The following is a 22,196-nucleotide window of genomic DNA, read 5'->3' on the forward strand; positions in this document are numbered from 1 at the left end:
GGCAAAGTAATGTCTCTGCTTTTGAATATGCTATCTAGGTTGGTCATAACTTTCCTTCCAAGGAGTAAGCATCTTTTAATTTCATGGCTGCAGTCACCATCTGCAGTGATTTTGGAGCCCCAGAAAAATAAAGTCTGACACTGTTTCCACTGTTTCCCCATCTATTTCCCATGAAGTGATGGGACCAGATGCCATGATCTTCGTTTTCTGAATGTTAAGCTTTAAGCCCACTTTTTCACTCTCCTCTTTCACTTTCATCAAGAGGCTTTTTAGTTCCTCTTCACTTTCTGCCATAAGGGTGGTATCACCTGCATATCTGAGGTTATTGATATTTCTCCCAGCAGTCTTGATTCTAGTTTGTGTTTCTTCCAGCCCAGCGTTTCTCATGATGTACTCTGCATATAAGTTAAATAAGCAGGGTGACAGTATATACCCTTGATGTACTCCTTTTTCCTATTTGGAACCAGTCTGTTGTTCCATGTCCAGTTCTAACTGTTGCCTCCTGACCTGCATATAGGTTTCTCAAGAGGCAGGTCAGGTGGTCTGGTATTCCCATCTCTTTCAGAATTTTCCACAGTTTATTGTGATCCACACAGTCAAAGGTTTTGGCATAGTCAATAAAGCAGAAATAGATATTTTTCTGGAACTCTCCTGCTTTTTTGATGATCCAGCGAATGTTGGCAATTTGATCTCTGGTTCCTCTGCCTTTTCTAAAACCAGCTTGAACATCTGGAAGTTCACGGTTCACATATTGCTGAAGCCTGGCTTGGAGAATTTTGAGCGTTACTTCATAGTATGCATAGTATACCATAGAAATTATTACATATCAGTCTGTAGAGATATTTCTCGTTATTTTATATACCTTCATGGTACTCAACTGTAGGATATACCATAGTTTATACAACATGAATGTGCAAAAATAAATGTGGGAAGGAGAAACCAAAATAGTGAAATTGCTCTCCTATATGAGTGGATGGGAAAAGAATGAGGAGATGGGTGAGAATTGGAACATAATAAAAAATAGTATAATCGCATTACCAAGGATATGAAAAGTCTTCAAAATGGTATATAAACAGAAACACATAAACTTGACTCTTCCAAATTAGTAACAAAGTCAAACTGAATAGATAAAATGAATAACCAAGTGACTTTTGAATATATACATTGATTTTTTTGTCTTTTATCAGATTGAAGACAAAAAGGATTAGAAACAGATATGAATTTCAATTAATGTTTTTTGTTTGTTTGTTTTTTGCAGTAGTGGTATGGGCTAGCAACATGAAAGTTTCTGTGCAAAATCAAGATTGAACAAATGAATAAATACAGTGAGAAAACTGGAGCCAGTTTTTTCACTTTAAGAGCTACAATATGGATAGCAGGATGATTGAACCATCTGGAGCTGACTGCAATTGGAGATATTAGCATAAACTCATGGACAGTAAGATATAAATAAATATATCTCTCACCCCTTCAGTACCCCAGGTTGCCTGCAGAAAGAGCCTAGAAATAAAGACATCTCAATAGAAATAAGTACAACTATTCTGGTTACTAAATGCCATTGCCCACAAAGATGAAGTTGAACTCCTTGAAATAATATCTGATTCTAGAACTGTGACAACAGAAGTCCAAAACAAACCAGGAAAAACAGAACATCATTAAAAAAATTAACGGGAGTGTATCAAAAGGATCCAGGACGCATCTGGGTGGGGAGTGGGTAGCGTTTCTAGATTAGAGCCTTCTTACTCTGTCTCAGGGAGAAACTGTTATGCTCTGTGGAACCTGTCCTCATTTTCTGAAAAATTGTTTTTCCCCTTAATACTCGCCATGGCCCATCTGAAGTGGAATCTGGGAATTATTCAAAAGACCTGTAGAGTTTTCACTGTTAATTATTTCACCCGTGGAAGTTTAGGGTTCCCAGGGTGTTAAGACTTGAATTCAGTTCAGTCACTCAGTCGTGTCTGACTCTGTGACATGCCAGGTTTCCCTGTCCATCACCAATTCCTGGAGCTTGCTCAAACTCATGTCAATCTTGTTGGTGATGCCATCCAACCATCTCATCCTCTGCCATCCCCTTCTCTTGCCTTCATTCTTTCCCAGCATCAGGGTCTTTCCCAGTGAGTCAGTTCTTCACATCAAGTGGCCAAAGCATTGGACCTTCAGCCTCATCATCAGTTCTTCCAATGAATATTCAGGACTGATTTACTTTAGGATTGACTGGTTTGATGTCCTTTCAGCCCAAAGGACTCTCAAGAGTCTACTCCAACACCACAGTTCAAAAGCATCAATTCTTTGGTGATCAGCTTTCTTTATAGTCCAACTCTCACATCCATACATGACTACTGGAAAAACCATAGCTTTGACTAGATGGACCTTTGTCGGCAAAGTAACGTCTCTGCTTTTTAATATGCTTTCTAGGTTGGTCATAGCTTTTGTTCCAAGGAGCAAACATCTTTTAATTTCATGGCAACAGTCACCATCTGCAGTGATTTTGAAGCCCGAGAAAATAAAGTCTGTCACTGTTTATATTGTTTCCCCATCTATTTGCCATGAAGTGATGGGACTGGATTCCATGATCTTCGTTTTTTGAATGTTGAGTTTTAAGCCAGCTTTTTAACTCTCTTCTTTCACTTTCATCAAGCGACTCTTTAGTTCCTCTTTGCTTTCTCCCATAAGGGTGATGTCATCTGCATATCTGAGGTTATTTTTCCTAGCAATTTGATATTTTTCATGGCAATTTTTATTCTAGACTGTGCTTCATCCAGCCCGGCATTTTGCATGATGTACTCTACAAATAAGTTAAATAAGCAAGGTGACAATATACAACCTTGACATACTCCTTTCCCAATGTGGAACCAGTTCGTCATTCCAAGTCCAGTTCTAACTGTTGCTTCTTGACCTGCATACAGATTTCTCAGGAGGCAGGTAGGGTGGTCTGGTATTCCCATCCCTTTAAGAATTTTCCACAGTTTGTTGTGATCCACACAGTCAAAGGCTTTAGCATAGTCAATGAAACAGAAGTAGATGTTTTTCTGGAATTCTCTTGCTTTTTCTATGATCCATCGGATGTTGGCAATTTGATTTCTGGTTCTTCCGTCTTTTCTATATCCAACTTGAACATCTGGAAGTTCTTGGTTCATGTACTATTGAAGCCTGGCTTGGAGAATTTTGAACATTACTCTTCTAGCGTGTGAGATGAGTCTTTTCTATATCCAACTTGAACATCTGGAGGTTCTTGGTTCATGTACTGCTGAAGCCTGGCTTGGAGAATTTTGAACATTACTCTGCTAGCGTGTGAGATGAGCACAACTGTGCAGTAGTTTGAACATTCTTTGGCATTGCCTTTCTTTTGGGATTGGAATGAAAATGGAACTTTTACAGTCCTTTGACCACTGCTGAGCTTTCTAAGTTTGCTGGCATATTGAGTGCAGCACTTTCACAGCATCATCTTTTAGGATTTGAAATAGCTCAACTGAAATTCCATCACCTCCACTAGCTTTGTCCCTAGTGATGCTTCCTAAGGCCCACTTGACCTCTACCCTCCAGGATGTCCAGCACCAGGTGAGGGATCACACTATCGTGGCTATCTGGGTCATTAAGATCTTTTTTTGTATAGTGCTATGTATTCTTGCCACCTCTTCTTGATATCTTCTGCTTCTGTTAGGTCCGTTCTGTTTCTGTCCTTTATTGTGCCCATCTTTGCATGAAATATTTCCTTGGTATCTCTAATTTTCTTGAAGAAATCTCTAGTCTTTCCCATTATATTGTTTTCCTCTATTACTTTGCATTGATCACTGAGGAAGGCTTTCTTATCTTTCATTGCTGTTCTTTGGAAATCTGCATTCAAATGGATATATCGTTCCTTTTCGCCTTTGCCTTTCACTTCTCTTCTTTTCATAGCTGTTTGTCAGGCCTCTTCAGACAACCATTTTGCCTTTTTGCATTTTTCTTCTAGATGGTTTTGATCACTGCCTCCTGTACAGTGTTTCAGACCTCCGTCCATAGTTCTTCAGGCACTCTGTCTATCAGATCTAATCCCTTGAATCTATTTTTCACTTCCACTGTATAATCCTAAGGGATTTGATTTAGGTCATAGCTGAATGATCCAGTAGTTTTCTCTACTTCTTCAATTTAAGTCTGAATTTGGCAATAAGGAGTTCATGACCTGAATCACAGTCATCTCCTGCTCTTGTTTTTGCTGACTATATAGAGCTTTTCCATCTTCAACTGCAAAGCATATAATCAATCTGATTAGTATTGACAGTCTGGTGATGTTCATTTGTAGAGTCATCTCTTGTGTTGTTGGAAGAGGGGTGTTTGCTATGACCAGTGAGTTCTCTTGGCAAAATTCTTGTTAGCTTTGCCCTGCTTCATTTTGTACTCCAAGGCCAAACTTTCCTGTTACTCCAGGTATCTCTTGACTTCCTATATTTGCATTCCAGTCCCCTATGATGAAAAGAACATCTTTTAGGGGTGTTAGTTCTAGAAGGTCTTGTAGGTCATCATAGAACCATTCAACTTCAGCTTCTTTGACTTTAGTGGTAGGACATAGACTTGGATTACGGTGATATTGAATGGTTTGCCTTGGAAACAAACAGAGATCATTCTGTAGTTTTTGAGATTGCTCCCAGGTTCTGCATTTCAGACTCTTCTGTTGACTGTGAAGGCTACTCCATTTCTTCTAAGGAATTCTTGCCCACAGTAGTAGATATAATGGTCATCTGAATTAAATTCACCCATTCCAGTCCATTTTAGTTCACTGATTACTAAATGTCAGTGTAATCTTATCATCTCCTGTTTGACCACTTCCAATTTACCTTGATTCATGGACCTAACATTCCAGCTTCCTATGCAATATTGCCGTTTACAGCATCGGACTTGACTTCCATCACCAGTCACATCCACAGCTGGGTGTTTTTTTCTTTTGGGCTCTGCCTCTTCATTCTTTCTGGATTTATTTCTCCACTCTTCTCCAGTAGCATATTGGGCACCTACCAACCTGGGGAGTTCATCTTTCAGTGTCATATCTTGTTGCCTTTTCATACTATTCATGGGGTTCTCAAGGCAAGAATACTGAAGTGGTTTGCCATTCCCCTCTCCATTAGACCACATTTTGTTAAAACTCTCCACCGTAACCCATCTGTTTTGGGTGGCCCTACATGGCATGGCTCATAGTTTCATTGAGTTAGACAAGGCTGTGATTCATGTGATCAGTTTGGTTAGTTCTCTGTGATTGTGATTTTCATTCTGTCTGCCCTCTGATGGATAAGGATAAGAGGCTTATGGAAGCTTCCTGAAGACTTGAATAATGGTGGACTACTATAGTGGGTTTTTTTAGGGGGTGGGCAGCAAAGAGCCCTCAGAAACATAGTAGAATTTTGATCTATTTGTTTCCATTCAGTCCCATGTATCAGGAATCACATCCCAAATTAATTCCTAAGGGTCATATGACTTAAATATACGACTGTTTCCTCTCTCCAAGCCCCTGTTTTCCACCTTAATAGTATCTGCTTTGGACACATTCAAAGAATAGGCTTGGGTGGGACTTCAGTAGCTTTATGCTGATTTTTGCTATGGGACTGAATCACTTTACCTTAGGATTCTTAACAGTCTTCTGTTTCTCAAAGGTTTTATTTTTCAGTTTTCTACTTCTTAGATTCTAGAGGAGTTAGCTTTTTCACCTTTTTGATTTCCAGCTGTGATTTCAAATCAGCCTATTTTTGTGTAATGTTGTTTTTTGTTTGTTTTGCTGTATTTTGCTAAAAGCAGAAAGAAAAGGTGCCACACAGTAATAGTCTTTCCAACCACTTTTCCTAAAGACACAGGCTCATAAGCATTTAGTCGGTCTGAATTATGACAAGTGGCAATTTTACCAAATATTTTGCCCCTGTTATAGTATTGATTTCCACTTTTTCCAATCTGCAAAATCTTTCCTCACTGCCTGCACTTGACCTCCAAACCAGTGTAATTTGGTTTTTGTTGCAATGTACTCTGTGTTAAGGGGCAACTTTCTGTATTAACTAGGCAGGATAGCACCACCTACTGCACCACGCAAACCCTAAGCTGAGAGTTATACCTACCAAACCTCACGATCTAATGAGTGCCCTGATTGGTGGGCAGTTTTCCTTTACACAGTGATTCACTCATTGGATTCCTCCCATCTTATGCCTCTAGAGCCTTGATGTCCTCTGTTCCAGCTGATGGATGGAAAGTGAGATCATGCAACCTGGAAGTTAACACATGTCACTTCAGCTCACATTCCACTGGTAAGCAGTAGTCACAGAATCTCTGTGTAACAGCTCCATACTCTGGAAAATGAAGCACAGATTGTTTGTGGAGAACTGGCTTTCTCTACCACTGTTTGGAGTCAGCACTACACAACCCTTTGGTTAAACGTAGACAATTAGTTATCCAAAGCTGGACTTGCTTGTCTGCTCTCTCTCCCAGTATTGGTCAAATTAACCTTTCTTTTCCATATAGTACAGTCAAATCCCTAATGTAAAAATACACATTTTATTGAGTGTAAGGCTTTGCTTCTGTTAAACTTCATCATGGTAGAAGCATCTTTATTAAGATGGCCATTGTTTAAAGAATACATTTTGAGTAAAACTTTGTGACAGAAGGTAGAAATAATGCAATTGTTGTTTCAAGGTGGTTTGTAGGATTCACTCTTTATTGTTCAAAATAATTTGTTCTCTCTGCTCTCAAGACTTCCATTGCTCTTAACGTTTCTCAGAGAGGCAGTGAAATAGTATGCAGGCATATTATGGATTAAACCAGGTTCACCAAAAATATATGTTGCAGTCCTAACCCCCAATACCTCAGAATGTGACCTTATTAGGAAATAGGGTCATTTCAGGCCAGGGAAAGGTAAAAATTTTAAATCAGATAAGAGTTTGAAATGTTAATATTACTCTGGAGAGAGAGAGAGAGAGCATGTGTGTATGTGTATATGTGTGTGTGTATGTGTGTGTGCGTGCGTGTGTTGAAAATGAAACTCATGATTTATTATCTGAGAATAACCAAGATTTCATCCAGGCGTGGGGAAAAACAGGTTGAAAGAATATTTTAGACAACAAAGTTGCAAACTGCTTGTATCCCACTGAGTTAAGTTCTTTCAATAAACTGTTTATAAGTTAGGCATATTTCTTTGACTCACTAGAAGTAGCTACCAGTGTGAGCTAATAAAACAATATAAAAAGTTTTTTCTATTAATAAAAACTAATAAAATTAAACATGGCAATTAGTTTTCCAATTGTCTATGCATTGAAGGATGTAGTTATATGAATAAATAAGTATTAATCCATCTCTGATATTAGCCTGCCCCCTTATTTTACTTACATAAAGAGAAGGAAACTCCCTCCTCCCTATAACTTAGATGCTGTGTTTCTTTCTAGCTCCTTTGGGCTGAAAAATTTGGTTGAAACAAATTCTCTGCTGTCAGTTTCCCTTTAGTTTCTGGGCACAGTCACCTGTTTAACACATAGTCCATGCTCTTTTATTCCTTCCCCAATGCTTCATCTCATGAAGAAGGCAGGGACAGCAAGGTCATGCCCAGATGTTGCCCTGTGGGGTTCACTCTCCTAGAATGGGAATTAGGACAGTAGGGACAGCAGGAGAACAAATTGGAAGAGGTTCTGAGTGCTTATGCAAACAAACAAACCACAGACACAGTTTTAAAAGGAGAAAGAATAGCTCTAGTTCATGAATGTAGAATAATAGAATGGAGAAGGTCAAAATGGAAGCCAGTAGTTTATGAGTCTTAGTATTGCCCTAAATATTTTTGTACCACATGAAAACCTTCAAATTAAGTGATAAGATGTCATTTTATCCACAAGGTATGAGATTAAAAATCTAAATCTCTTTTGATTAATAATAATATATTTACTGAATATCCACTATCACTGCAGATGGTGACTGCAGCCATGAAATTAAAAGATGCTTACTCCTTGGAAGAAAAGCTATGACCAACCTAGACAGCATATTGAAAAAGAGATATTACTTTACCAACAAAGGTCCGTCTAGTCAAAGCTGTGGTTTTTCCAGTAGTCATATATGGATATGAGAGTTGAACCATAAAAACAAAAACAAAAACTGAGCACCAAAGAATTGATGCTTTTCAACTGTGGTGTTGGAGAAGACTCTTGAGAATCTCTTGGACTGCAAGGAGATCAAACCAGTTAATCCTAAAGGAAATCAGTTCTGAATATTCATTGGAAGGACTGATGCTGAAGCTGAATCTCCAATGCTTTGGCCTCCTGATGTGAAGAATGACTCATTGGAAAAGACCCTGATGCTGGGGAAGATTGAAAGCAGGAGGAGAAGGGGACGACAGAGGATGAGATAGTTGGGTGGCATCACTGACTTGATGGACATGAGTTTGAGCAAGCTCCAGGAGTTGATGATGGACAGGGAAGCCTGGTGTGCTGCAGTCCAGGGGGTTGCAAAGAGTTGGACACGACTGAGTGACTGAACTGATACTATGTGCCAAATATTGTTCAAGGCACTATGCTTATTCTTACTCATTTTATCTATAAAACAAATTCTGCTAGGCAAAGACTCTCCTTATATACATTTTATAGAAGAGAAACTGAGAAATTGAAAGGGCAAGGAAATTGTTCCAACTCTCAGTGCACAGAGGTGATGAAGTCTTGATCTGCTTTAGGCAGCCTGGGTTCCAAGCCGTGGGATGAACCACTGCTGCTTGTTGACCCCCCCACACAGTGGCAACCCTGGAGCCAGGCATCTCACCTTGATTTAAGCCTCACGACAATCTTCAAGATAGCACTCTCAAGGTACAAATGAAGGTGCAAAGGCTTGGAGGTTAAGAAACTTGCTAAAGTCTATATTTATATGTTTATAATCGGATCTTCTGATTACTCTTACTTAACCTTGGGGTGACCTTGTAATTTATTGTCTAAAGTCAGTAAAGGACTGTTGTTAACAATTACCCTGGCCCTGTAGACATAAACCAGAACTTGTGGGCACAGTGCCATGTGTGATCACCCTCCACTCTTCTGAACCTGGCTAGCTGGTGATACTCTACTTCAGATCTCTAAAGAGTCCTTCATTGTGACAAAAAAGTATTTCCCTAGGTTTTGTGAGCCCATACTGCCCTTCTTCTCCGCTTTCCCTACATGTTTATTTCTCCTTTGAAGCCCTGTTTGACCAACTTCCTCTTCTGTATTTCAAGTCTTTTTTTTCTTTTAAAGACCACAATTAGATCTTATAAATGTATTTTCTTCAAGTTTGAAAGGATGGTTTATTGGAGCCCTAGAGAAAATAACAACCTTTCAACTAACAGAACAGAGCTGAACAAAATGGGAGGAAAGAACAGCGAGGACTAATAATTTAAAGAGAAATTTATAGGTCTGCTGCTCTCATGACTAAGAAATAATTTGCTGTCTGCAGCTTCAGGGGCAAAGAAATAGTGCTCAAAACCAGCTGTGCATGGGAATCTCCTCTGGCATTAATAACAACATGGATGCCCAAGTCCCATCCCAGACGCACTGAATACGAGCTTTAAAGGGGTGAACGTGTCAGTGTCTCACCAGTGAATCTGATCCTCGGCGAGGGGAGCAGATCATTAAATCCCCTGACCCTAGTAGAAACATGAAAGTGCATTTTCATACTCATCTTGCGCTGGTATAGTTACCAGGCAATTCATCCTGGGTTTCCGTCAACATATTTAGACAGAACTTCTTTTGGTGGCTTTTCTAATCTAAAATAGTCAGACTTCACCTTTCAGATCTGTTTAAAGCTTTTGCAGTTTTTCATGGTTCCTTTATCTTATTCTTTTTTTTTTCTTCTAATTTTATTTTATTTTTAAACTTTACATAATTGTATTAGTTTTGCCAAATATCAAAATGAATCCGCCACAGGTATACATGTGTTCCCCATCCCGAACCCTCCTCCCTCCTCCCTCCCAATACCATCCCTCTGGGCCGTCCCAGTGCACCAGCCCCAAGCATCCAGCATCGTGCATCGAACCTGGATTGGCAACTCGTTTCCTACATGATATTTGACATGTTTCATTGCCATTCTCCCAAATCTTCCCACCCTCTCCCTCTCCCACAGAGTCCATAAGACTGTTCTATACATCAGTGTCTCTTTTGCTGTCTCGTACACCGGGTTACTGTTACCATCTTTCTAAATTCCATATATATGCGTTAGTATACTGTATTTATGTTTTTCCTTCTGGCTTACTTCACTCTGTATAATAGGCTCCAGTTTCATCCACCTCATTAGAACTGATTGAAATGTATTCTTTTTAATGGCTGAGTAATACTCCATTGTGTATATGTACCACAGCTTTCTTATCCATTCATCTGCTGATGGACATCTAGGTTGCTTCCATGTCTTGGCTATTATAAACAGTGCTGCGATGAACATTGGGGTACACGTGTCTCTTTCCCTTCTGGTTTCCTCAGTGTGTATGCCCAGCAGTGGGGTTGCTGGATCATAAGGCAGTTCTATTTCCAGTTTTTTAAGGAATCTCCACACTGTTCTCCATAGTGGCTGTACTAGTTTGCATTCCCACCAACAGTGTAAGAGGGTTCCCTTTTCTCCACACCCTCTCCAGCATTTATTATTTGTAGACTTTTGGATCGCAGCCATTCTGACTGGTGTGAAATGGTACGTCATAGTGGTTTTGATTTGCATTTCTCTGATAATGAGTGATGTTGAGCATCTTTTCATGTGTTTGTTAGCCATCTGTATGTCTTCTTTGGAGAAATGTCTATTTAGTTCTTTGGCCCATTTTTTGATTGGGTCGTTTATTTTTCTGGAGTTGAGCTGTAGGAGTTGCTTGTATATTTTTGAGATTAGTTGTTTGTCAGTTGCTTCATTTGCTACTATTTTCTCCCATTCTGAAGGCTGTCTTTTCACCTTGCTAATAGTTTCCTTTGATGTGCAGAAGCTTTTAAGGTTAATTAGGTCCCATTTGTTTATTTTTGCTTTTATTTCCAATATTCTGGGAGGTGGGTCATAGAGGATCCTGCTGTGATGTATGTCAGAGAGTGTTTTGCCTATGTTCTCCTCTAGGAGTTTTATAGTTTCTGGTCTTACGTTGAGATCTTTAATCCATTTTGAGTTTATTTTTGTGTATGGTGTTAGAAATTGGTCCAGTTTCATTCTTTTACAAGTGGTTGCCCAGATTTCCCAGCACCACTTGTTAAAGAGATTGTCTTTAATCCATTGTATATTCTTGCCTCCTTTGTCAAAGATAAGGTGTCCATAGGTGTGTGGATTTATCTCTGGGCTTTCTATTTTGTTCCATTGATCAATATTTCTGTCTTTGTGCCAGTACCATACTGTCTTGATAACTGTGGCTTTGTAGTAGAGCCTGAAGTCAGGTAGGTTGATTCCTCCAGTTCCATTCTTCTTTCTCAAGATCGCTTTGGCTATTCGAGGTTTTTTGTATTTCCATACAAATTGTGAAATTATTTGTTCTAGCTCTGTGAAGAATACTGTTGGTAGCTTGATAGGGATTGCGTTGAATCTATAAATTGCGTTGGGTAGTATACTCATTTTCACTATATTGATTCTTCCAATCCATGAACATGGTATATTTCTCCATCTATTAGTGTCCTCTTTGATTTCTTTCACCAGTGTTTTATAGTTTTCTATATATAGGTCTTTAGTTTCTTTAGGTAGATATATTCCTAAGTATTTTATTCTTTCCGTTGCAATGGTGAATGGAATTGTTTCCTTAATTTCTCTTTCTGTTTTCTCATTATTAGTGTATAGGAATGCAAGGGATTTCTGTGTGTTGATTTTATATCCTGCAACTTTACTATAGTCATTGATTATTTCTAGTAATTTTCTGGTGGAATCTTTAGGGTTTTCTATGTAGAGGATCATGTCATCTGCAAATAGTGAGAGTTTTACTTCTTCTTTTCCAATTTGGATTCCTTTTATTTCTTTTTCTGCTCTGATTGCTGTGGCCAAAACTTCCAAAACTATGTTGAATAGTAATGGTGAGAGTGGGCACCCTTGTCTTGTTCCTGACTTTAGAGGAAATGCTTTCCATTTTTCACCATTGAGGATAATGTTTGCTGTGGGTTTGTCATATATAGCTTTTATTATGTTGAGGTATGTTCCTTCTATTCCTGCTTTCTGGAGAGTTTTTATCATAAATGGATGTTGAATTTTGTCAAAGGCTTTCTCTGCATCTATTGAGATAATCATATGGTTTTTATTTTTCAATTTGTTAATGTGGTGTATTACATTGATTGATTTGCGGATATTGAAGAATCCTTGCATCCCTGGGATAAAGCCCACTTGATCATGGTGTATGATCTTTTTAATGTGTTGTTGGATTCTGATTGCTAGAATTTTGTTAAGGATTTTTGCATCTATGTTCATCAGTGATATTGGCCTGTAGTTTTCTTTTTTTGTGGGATCTTTGTCAGGTTTTGGTATTAGGGTGATGGTGGCCTCATAGAATGAGTTTGGAAGTTTACCTTCCTCTGCAATTTTCTGGAAGAGTTTGAGCAGGATAGGTGTTAGCTCTTCTCTAAATTTTTGGTAGAATTCAGCTGTGAAGCCGTCTGGACCGGGGCTTTTGTTTGCTGGAAGATTTTTGATTACAGTTTCAATTTCCATGCTTCTGATGGGTCTGTTAAGATTTTCTATTTCTTCCTGGTCCAGTTTTGGAAAGTTGTACTTTTCTAAGAATTTGTCCATTTCTTCCACGTTGTCCATTTTATTGGCATATAATTGTTGATAGTAGTCTCTTATAATCCTTTGTATTTCTGTGTTGTCTGTTGTGATCTCTCCATTTTCGTTTCTAATTTTGTTGATTTGATTTTTCTCCCTTTGTTTCTTGATGAGTCTGGCTAATGGTTTGTCAATTTTATTTATCCTTTCAAAGAACCAGCTTTTGGTTTTGTTGATTTTTGCTATGGTCTCTTTTGTTTCTTTTGCATTTATTTCTGCTCTAATTTTTAAGATTTCTTTCCTTCTACTAACCCTGGGGTTCTTCATTTCTTCCTTTTCTAGTTGCTTTAGGTGTAGAGTTAGGTTATTTATTTGACTTTTTTCTTGTTTCTTGAGGTGTGCCTGTATTGCTATGAACTTTCCCCTTAGGACTGCTTTTACCGTGTCCCACAGGTTTTGGGTTGTTGTGTTTTCATTTTCATTCGTTTCTATGCAAATTTTGATTTCTTTTTTGATTTCTTCTGTGATTTGTTGGTTATTCAGCAGTGTGTTGTTCAGCCTCCATATGTTGGAATTTTTAATAGTTTTTCTCCTGTAATTGAGATCTAATCTTACTGCATTGTGGTCAGAAAAAATGCTTGGAATGATTTCTATTTTTTTGAATTTACCAAGGCTAGCTTTATGGCCCAGGATGTGATCTATCCTGGAGAAGGTTCCATGTGCGCTTGAGAAAAAGGTGAAATTCATTGTTTTGGGATGAAATGTCCTATAGATATCAATTAGGTCTAACTGGTCTATTGTATCGTTTAAAGTTTGTGTTTCCTTGTTAATTTTCTGTTTAGTTGATCTATCCATAGGTGTAAGTGGGGTATTAAAGTCTCCCACTATTATTGTGTTATTGTTAATTTCTCCTTTCATACTTGTTAGCATTTGTCTTACATACTGCGGCGCTCCCGTGTTGGGTGCATATATATTTATAATTGTTATATCTTCTTCTTGGATTGATCCTTGATCATTATGTAGTGACCTTCTTTGTCCCTTTTCCCAGCCTTTGTTTTAAAGTCTATTTTATCTGATATGAGTATTGCTACTCCTGCTTTCTTTTGGTCCCTATTTGCATGGAAAATCTTTTTCCAGCCCTTCACTTTCAGTCTGTATGTGTCCCCTGTTTTGAGGTGGGTCTCTTGTAGACAACATATGTAGGGGTCTTGTTTTTGTATCCATTCAGCCAGTCTTTGTCTTTTGGTTGGGGCATTCAACCCATTTACGTTTAAGGTAATTACTGATAAGTATGATCCCGTTGCCATTTACTTTATTGTTTTGGGTTCGAGTTTATACACCGTTTTTGTGTTTCCTGTCTAGAGAATATCCTTTAGTATTTGTTGGAGAGCTGGTTTGGTGGTGCAGAATTCTCTCAGCTTTTGCTTGTCTGAAAAGCTTTTGATTTCTCCTTCATACTTGAATGAGATCCTTGCTGGGTACAATAATCTGGGCTGTAGGTTATTTTCTTTCATCACTTCAAGTATGTCTTGCCATTCCCTCCTGGCTTGAAGAGTTTCTATTGAAAGATCAGCTGTTATCCTTATGGGAATTCCCTTGTGTGTTATTTGTTGTTTTTCCCTTGCTGCTTTTAATATTTGTTCTTTGTGTTTGATCTTTGTTAATTTGATTAATATGTGTCTTGGGGTGTTTCGCCTTGGGTTTATCCTGTTTGGGACTCTCTGGGTTTCTTGTACTTGGGTGATTATTTCCTTCCCCATTTTAGGGAAGTTTTCCACTATTATCTCCTCAAGTATTTTCTCATGGTCTTTCTTTTTGTCTTCTTCTTCTGGAACCCCTATGATTCGAATGTTGTAGCATTTAATATTGTCCTGGAGGTCTCTGAGATTGTCCTCATTTCTTTTAATTCGTTTTTCTTTTATCCTCTCTGATTCATTTATTTCTACCATTCTATCTTGTAATTCACTAATCCTGTCTTCTGCCTCTGTTATTCTACTATTTGTTGCCTCCAGAGTGTTTTTAATTTCACTTATTGCATTATTCATTATATATTGACTCTTTTTTATTTCTTCTAGGTCCTTGTTAAACCTTTCTTGCATCTTCTCAATCCTTGTCTCCAGGCTATTTATCTGTGATTCCATTTTAGTTTCAAGATTTTGGATCAATTTCACTATCATTATTCGGAATTCTTTATCAGGTAGATTCCCTATCTCTTCCTCTTTTGTTTGGTTTGGTGGGCATTTATCCTGTTCCTTTATCTGCTGAGTATTGCTCTGTCTCTTCATCTTGTTTAAATTGCTGAGTTTGGGGTGTCCTTTCTGTATTCTGGCAGTTTGTGGAGTTCTCTTTATTGTGGCTTTTCCTCACTGTGTGTGGGTTTGTACAGGTGGCTTGTCAAGGTTTCCTGGTTAGGGAAGCTTGTGTCGGTGTTCTGGTGGGTGGAGCTGTATTTCTTCTCTCTGGAGTGCAGTGAAATGTCCAGTAATGAGTTATGAGATGTCTATAGTTTTGGGGTGACTTTGGGCAGCCTGTATCTTGAAGCTCAGGGCTGTGTTCCTTTGTTGCTGGAGAATTTGCTTGGTATGTCTTGCCCTGGAACTTATTGGCCCTTGTGTGGTGCTTGGTTTCAGTGTCGGTATGGAGGCATTTGATGAGCTCCTGTCAATTAATGTTCCTTGGAGTCAGGAGTTCCCTGGAGTCAGGGTTTGGACTTAAGTCTCCTGCTTCCGGTTATCTGTCTTATTTTTACAGTAGTTTCAAAACTTCTCCTTCTATACAGCACCATTGATAAAACATCTACATTAAAGATGAAAAGTTTCTCTACAGTGAGGGTCATTCAGAGAGGTTCACAGGGTTACATGGAGAAGAGAAGAGGGAGGAGGGAGTTAGAGGTGACCCAAATGAGATGAGGTGAATCAATAGTGGAGAGAGTGGGCTAGCCAGTAGTCACTTCCTTATGTGCACTCCACAACTGGACCACTCAGAGATGTTCACGGGGTTATACAGAGAAGAGAAGAAGGAGGAAGGTAACAGAGGTGGCCAGAAGGATAAAAGGGGGGAATGAAAAGGAGGGAGACAGATCCAGCCAGTAATCAGTTCCCTAAGTGTTCTCCACCGTCTGGAACACACAGAAATTCACAGAGTTGGGTAGAGTAGAGAGGGGTTAGGGAGGAGACACAGGCGACCTGGTGGAGAAAAAGCAGAGTCCAAAGGGAGAGAGAGCAGTCAAGCCAGTAATCTCACTCCCTAGTGAAAAATGGGTCCTGAAGATTGGGTCCTTAAAGGTACAAAATTGGTAACAAATACATAAAAGCAAAAATTAAAAATCTAGAGTAGAGTTTGGAATTTCAAAAATACGATGTTAAAGAGAAGAAGAAGGAAAAGAGAGAAAAAACGAACAAACAAAAACAAACAAGGTCGTGAAAATTATAAAGAAAGTACAGGTACAAAATTGATAACTAATACCAGAAAGCAAAAATTAAAAATCTAGAGTAGAGTTTGGAATTTCAAAAATACGATGTTAAAGAAAAGAAGAAGGAAAAGAAAGAGAGAAAAAACGAACAAACAAAAACAAACAAGGTCGCGAAAATTTTAAAGAACGTACAGGTACAAAATTGATAACTAATACCAGAAAGCAAAAATTAAAAATCTAGAGTAGAGTTTGGAATTTCAAAAATACGATGTTAAAGAAAAGAAGAAGGAAAAGAAAGAGAGAAAAAACGAACAAACAAAAACAAACAAGGTCACTAAAATTATAAAGAAAGTACAGGTACGAAATTGATAACTAATACCAGAAAGCAAAAATTAAAAATCTAGAGTAGAGTTTGGAATTTCAAAAATACAATGTTAAAAAAAGAAAAAGAAGAAGAAGAAGAAAAATAAAGAGAGAAAACAAACAAACAAATACGAACAATGTCACAAAAATTATAAAGAAAATACAGGTACAAAATTGATATCAAATACCAAAAAGCATAAATTAAAAATCTAGAGTAAAGTTTGGAATTTCAGATATACAATGTTATATAAAAGAAGAAGAGAAAGAAACAGAGAAGAAGAAAAAAAAAAAAAAGTCACAGAAATTATATAAAAAAACTATAGGTACAAAATTGATAACATATACCAAAAAGCGAAAATTAAAAATCTAGAGTAGAGTTTGGAATTTCAAAAATACAATGTTAAAGAAAAGAAGAAAAAAACAAAAACAAAAACAAAACAAAACAAAAAAAAACAAGGTAAAAAAATTATAAAATATATATATATGAAGTTTGCTGAAGAAGAAAAAAATAGGGTCTTTTTTTTTCAAAGTAATAGGTTATAAAAGTGAAAATTAAAGGAACAATGGAGGACTTAAAAATTAAAAAAAAAAAAATGATCGTAAAAATAATAAAAATATATCTAGGACTTTTTTGGGTTTTTTTTGTGGGTGTTGTGGGTTCAGTTCATTTTTGGCTAGTTCCTTGGTCAGATTTATATATCTCAAGATCTATAGGCCCCTTCCTATGTAGTCCGTAGTAACCACAGGGTTTTGATCTATTGCCTGTAGCTTCCAAGGCGTTTCCCTCTGTTATATCTTCTTCTGTTTGCTAGTCTCTTCAGTATCTGGTTTCCGCCCTGACACAAAGGGCACGGTGGAGGACACTTTTTTTTTTTTTTTTTTTAGGCTTACTTGTTCAGTCGCGCTGTGGGGAGGGAGGAAGGGATGCTGCAAACAAATAACACTGGCGTGGGCTCGCAGTGCCTCAGCCACCCTGGGTCTGCCCCCGCTCACGGCGCGTGTAGCCTCCCTGTCCACACTGCTCGGACTCTAGGTTGTTCCACCGGGAACAATCCGAGGCTGGCCCTGGGCTGCATGCACCTCCCAGGTCCAAGCCGCTCAGGTTCAGGCACTCGGGTAGTCCTCAGAGGCGCAGACTCAGTTGGGCCTGCGTTTTGTGCTCTTCCCAGGTCTGAGCAGCTCAGGTGATGAGGTGTTTGGCGAGCCCCAATGCTGCGACTTATCACCTCCCTGCCACTCGGTTATCTGGGTGTAAAACCGGCGCACCTTCTCAGGCAGATGTTGACCGTCCAGACCCCCAAGAAGTTTTAGTTAGCAAAGAAGCCTGCTTACAGTTTTATAGATAATGTCTCTCTGGGGCTGCAATTGCCCCCTTCCGGCTCTGGCTGCCTGTCACCGGAGGGGGAAGATCTGCAGCCGGCTATCTCTGTTCAGTCCTTTGTTCCGTGCGCGGGCCTGGCGGTCTTAGGTTAGGGCTGGCTTTTCGCGTGGTAGATATCCCACAGTCTGGTTTGCTAGCCCAAATTATTTCGCTCAGATAGCTCTCAGGGTATTCAGGCCAGATTCTTACTCTCAGCGATGCAGCCCACGCCACGCTTCCCTGCCCAGCCCCAGCTTGCTAATGGCGGATGCAGGCATCTGCGCTGCTTCTCTGCTGGGGGAGTTACCGTAGGGCTCGCAATCTGCGAGTTTTAATTGTTTATTTATTTTTTATCCCTGTTATGTTGCCCTCTGTGCTTCCAAAGCTCGGCACAGATTCGGCAGTGAGAAGGTTTCCTGGTGTTTGGAAACTTCTCTCTTTTTAAGATTCCCTTCCCGGGACGGAACTCCGTCCCTCCCTCTTTTGTCTCTTTTTTATTTTTTTTTAATATTTTTTCCTACCTCCTTTTGAAGAGTTGGGTTGCTTTTCTGGGTGCCTGATGTCCTCTGCCGGCATTCAGAAGTTGTTTTGTGGAATTTACTCGACGTTTAAATGCTCTTTTGATGAATTTGTGGGGGAGAAAGTGTTCTCCCCGTCCTACTCCTCCGCCATCTTGGCTCCTCCTATCTTATTCTTTATCACCCCTTCATTCTTTGTATTCTCTAATACATATGTACACACATACATATATATACATGTATATGCAAGTGTATACCTACATATAGATAATCCAGGTAAATACATTCACATATATATTGATAATTCAGATAAACACATATATATCCTTCCTTTTTCATGAAGGTCAAGCTGTGTTGACTATTGTCAATATTAGGAAAGACTTCTTGTAGTTGTCTTTATCAAATGAATATCTGGTAAAATAATTCTGAAGAAATCCCATACATTAATTTTTTTAATCATAGAACTATTTTGTTTTGCTTCCCACTGACTTTTTCCCAATATACCATTATGAAAACTTTAAAACATATAACAAAGTTCAAAGGATTTTAAAGTGAACACCCATGTACCCACCACCTAGGTTCTACCATAAACACTGCACTCTACTTCCACTATCACATATCTCTATCTATTATTCCTCCCATGTATCTACTAATCTATCTTATTTTTGAAACATTTTGTAGTATATTCATACATTGATTTTAATAAATGTTATTGATGTTAATAATGTTGACAACGACAAAATACTTCAACTTTGTATTGCCATTCAGTCAAGCACGTTTTTATTCAAAGTGACTCCATGGGAAAAGATAGCACAGGTCAGACTCTGTTCTGAGGAAATAAAACCATATTATCTTTTGCTGGTAAGGACATGTAAGGATTGGGATTAAGTATCCATGTATTATAATGTGTATTTTAACAGTTAATTATTTTTGCAACAACTTGAAAATATCAGGTTTTTTTAACCAAAATATTAATAAATGATTGCTACTTGCCCAGTATTATTTAGGATAAAGCACCACTTTAAAGTAGGGCTGTTAAATATTAACAGGTATCTGATTTTTGTCACTGTTTTCTTAAATGTTAAAAATATAAGTAACAGGAGGTTTTCATAAAATAAAGACTTTCATGTCAGTTTTATTTAGGACACAATACAATGCTTCTCTTCTCCTCCAAATATCTCCCACACCTGCCTGAAATCCCACTGCCATGTTTCATGGCTTTTGGGAAGATCCTCTAAAAATGTGGAGAATCCTCATGGTCATTCCCTACTTTCCTCAGTCCTCTGGGAAAGAGATGGAGACCGATAGATGCCACACACCCTCAATAGGCAGAGGTTAGAATCAGTCTTGCTGCCTGGTATTTTGGTGTCTCAGAAACACTTCAGTTCACCCAGGTGCCCACAAAACACTTGGACCTCAGAATCAAGGCTGCTCCACACAGCACCATCTCTGAATTCCACCTCCAAGGAGCAAGTAGCTCCTAATGTTTCAGATAAAGTTCCTATGGGCCCAGAAACATAAAGGGCTAAACACATACGTGATGAACCCTACTGTTGGAAAGGGAACTGGACCATGAAAAACAGAGCCAGCTCCTCTTGGCCTTCCCAGGTGGCTCAGTGGTAAAGAATCCACCTGCCAATGCAGGAGACGCAGTTTTGATCCCTGAGTTGAGAAGATCCCTCGGAGAATGAAATGGCAATCTACTCTAGTATTCTTGCCTGGGAAAGCCCATGTTCAGAGGAGCCTGGTAGGCTATAAAGCCCATGGGGTTGCAAAGAGTTGGATATGACTTAGGGACTAACCAATAAAACCATGTTGAGGGTTCCCTGGTCTGCATTCTCAGAAATCTGTTCTAGTTTTTTAAATTGAGTCCAGTCTTGTAACATTATTCCTTTTCTGTGTGTTTTCTCAAAGATTTAAGGCAGCAGCTTCTTGTTTGAGTTCCCACAGAACCCTTGGATGAGATTTGTCTAGGATTCAGACCTTCAACTCATGTAAAGTTGTCACACGCACCCTCACTTCATAACTTTGTTATACTTTTGTTTTTAAAATTCATTTTACTAATGACTGTACTTGTTTTGCTTCATTATTACTTTGGTAGATTGATTGGTTTTCTGACAGGATATGCCAGGGTAGCAAATCACCGCTTTATTTTTAGAGCAACACTGAATGTTGCTCTAAATGAGATTAATGTTCACATCTCAAGACATCCGTTTAGTGGGAAAAGCAAGTGGACGTGATAAGGTGAATAAAGAAGGGACAGAGGGGACAGAGATTGAGATGTGTGAAAGGCATTTTATAATTTATGAAAATAATTTTTTTAAAGTCTACATTTGAATGTATCTTGGACTTTGAAATTATCATAGATATGTTTATTCTATATTCTCAAATCTGAGTGGAAAAGATAGGAACAAAATATTGAGTCTTTCTTCTTCAGACTGCCAGAGGTTCTCATTACATCTTCTGAATCAGCAGATGGCCTTCTCTCTCTATTTCTTGTTATGTGTGTGTGTGTGCTGTGTGCTAGGCCGTGTCTGGCTCTTTTGTGACCCCATGGACTATAGCCCACCAGACTCCACTGTCCATGGGATTTTCCAGGCAAGAATACTGGAGTGGGTTGTCCATTCTTTACTCCAGGGGATCTTCCCAACCCAGAGATTGAACCCATGTCTTTTGCATGTCCTGTATTAGCAGGTGGACTTTTTACCACTGCACCACTTGGGAAGCCCCATTTCTTCTTATGAATGTGGCCAAATAATAAATACCCTCATAACTGACCTTGGCTCTTCTGCAACTTTAAAACAGTTCTTCAGTTTCAACCAGAGGTCTCTTCTCCTCTCTCCATCCTTGTTGTTCTTCTCTTTCTCTTATCACTTCTATTTCAGGTCAAGCTGCTTGCATGGATTTGCTTTAGAATCTAGCATTAGAGTTGTCTGAAGAAACAGAACCAGTAAGATATATAGCTGTGTATATAGCTTTAGATATGGAAAGATTTGTTATGGAGAGTTGGCTCATGCAGTTATGGAAGCTGAGAAGTCCTACAATGTGCTGTCTGCAAGCTGGAGGCCCAGAGAAGCCAGTGGTATAATTCCAGTCTGAGTCTGAATGCCTGAGAGCCAGGGGAGCGGATGGTATAATATAAACCCCAGTCCAAGGGCAGGAGAAGATCAAAGTCCCAGTTCAAACAGATAGACAGGAAGCAAAGGGGATAATTCCTTCTTTCTCTGCCTTTTTTTTTCCTATTCAGGTCCTCAAGAAATGGTGCTCGCTCACTTTGGAGAGGGCGATCTACTTTACTGTAGAGTGCCCTGATTCAAATGTTATTCTCATCAGAAACATTCTTACATACACACCCAGTAATAATTTTTCATCTGGAAGCCCACTGGCCCAGTCAGGTTGACACATAAAATTAACCACTGCATGTCATTAGAATGAGTTGAAAAGAACACTTGGAGTATGAGGGCTTTCATGGAGCAAAATGTGAAGATAGATGCACAAGCTTCACTGCTAAAGTAGCCTTTGGTCCCAGTGTCTGCCACTAGGTGTCGCTAAGTAATCTAAGTAAATACCCAATTTATGACTCCAACAAATGTCCCGACATTGAGCTGAATGAGGCAGAAATAAAAATTAAGGTGATGTGGTCTAAATAAAATCTTGTGTATTACAACAGCTGTTTAAAAACAGCATAGTGTGTCTCTGGACTATAAATGGGAAAATTCATGAATGTGTCTTTCCTTTTTCCTCTACTGGTAAACTGGTCATCCTGCTGCCTGCATTTTCATGAGTATACCTAGATTTTATGTGATCTAAACTTATTGCTGGGCTGTTAGCATCTGCTGGGGTGACTGTATTCTCCCTGATCCTTTATTGGCTCATACGCTCATAT

At 38.8% G+C, this 22,196-nt stretch overlaps 1 long non-coding RNA gene across 2 annotated transcripts in view; it reads left to right on the forward strand.

The window, feature by feature from the left end:
• Positions 1 to 1,257: 1,257 nt before the first annotated feature.
• The window catches only part of LOC139183126 (uncharacterized), a 154,513-nt gene continuing 133,574 nt past the window's right edge, over positions 1,258 to 22,196 (forward strand). For both annotated transcript variants that reach the window (XR_011566609.1, XR_011566610.1), the window contains exons 1-2: positions 1,258 to 1,438; positions 6,172 to 6,263. This is a non-coding gene — a long non-coding RNA (uncharacterized lncRNA). The remainder of the gene's footprint in view (positions 1,439 to 6,171; positions 6,264 to 22,196) is intronic.

Source organism: Bos indicus, chromosome 5 (assembly GCF_029378745.1).
Source record: "Bos indicus isolate NIAB-ARS_2022 breed Sahiwal x Tharparkar chromosome 5, NIAB-ARS_B.indTharparkar_mat_pri_1.0, whole genome shotgun sequence".
Lineage (NCBI taxonomy): Eukaryota > Metazoa > Chordata > Mammalia > Artiodactyla > Bovidae > Bos > Bos indicus.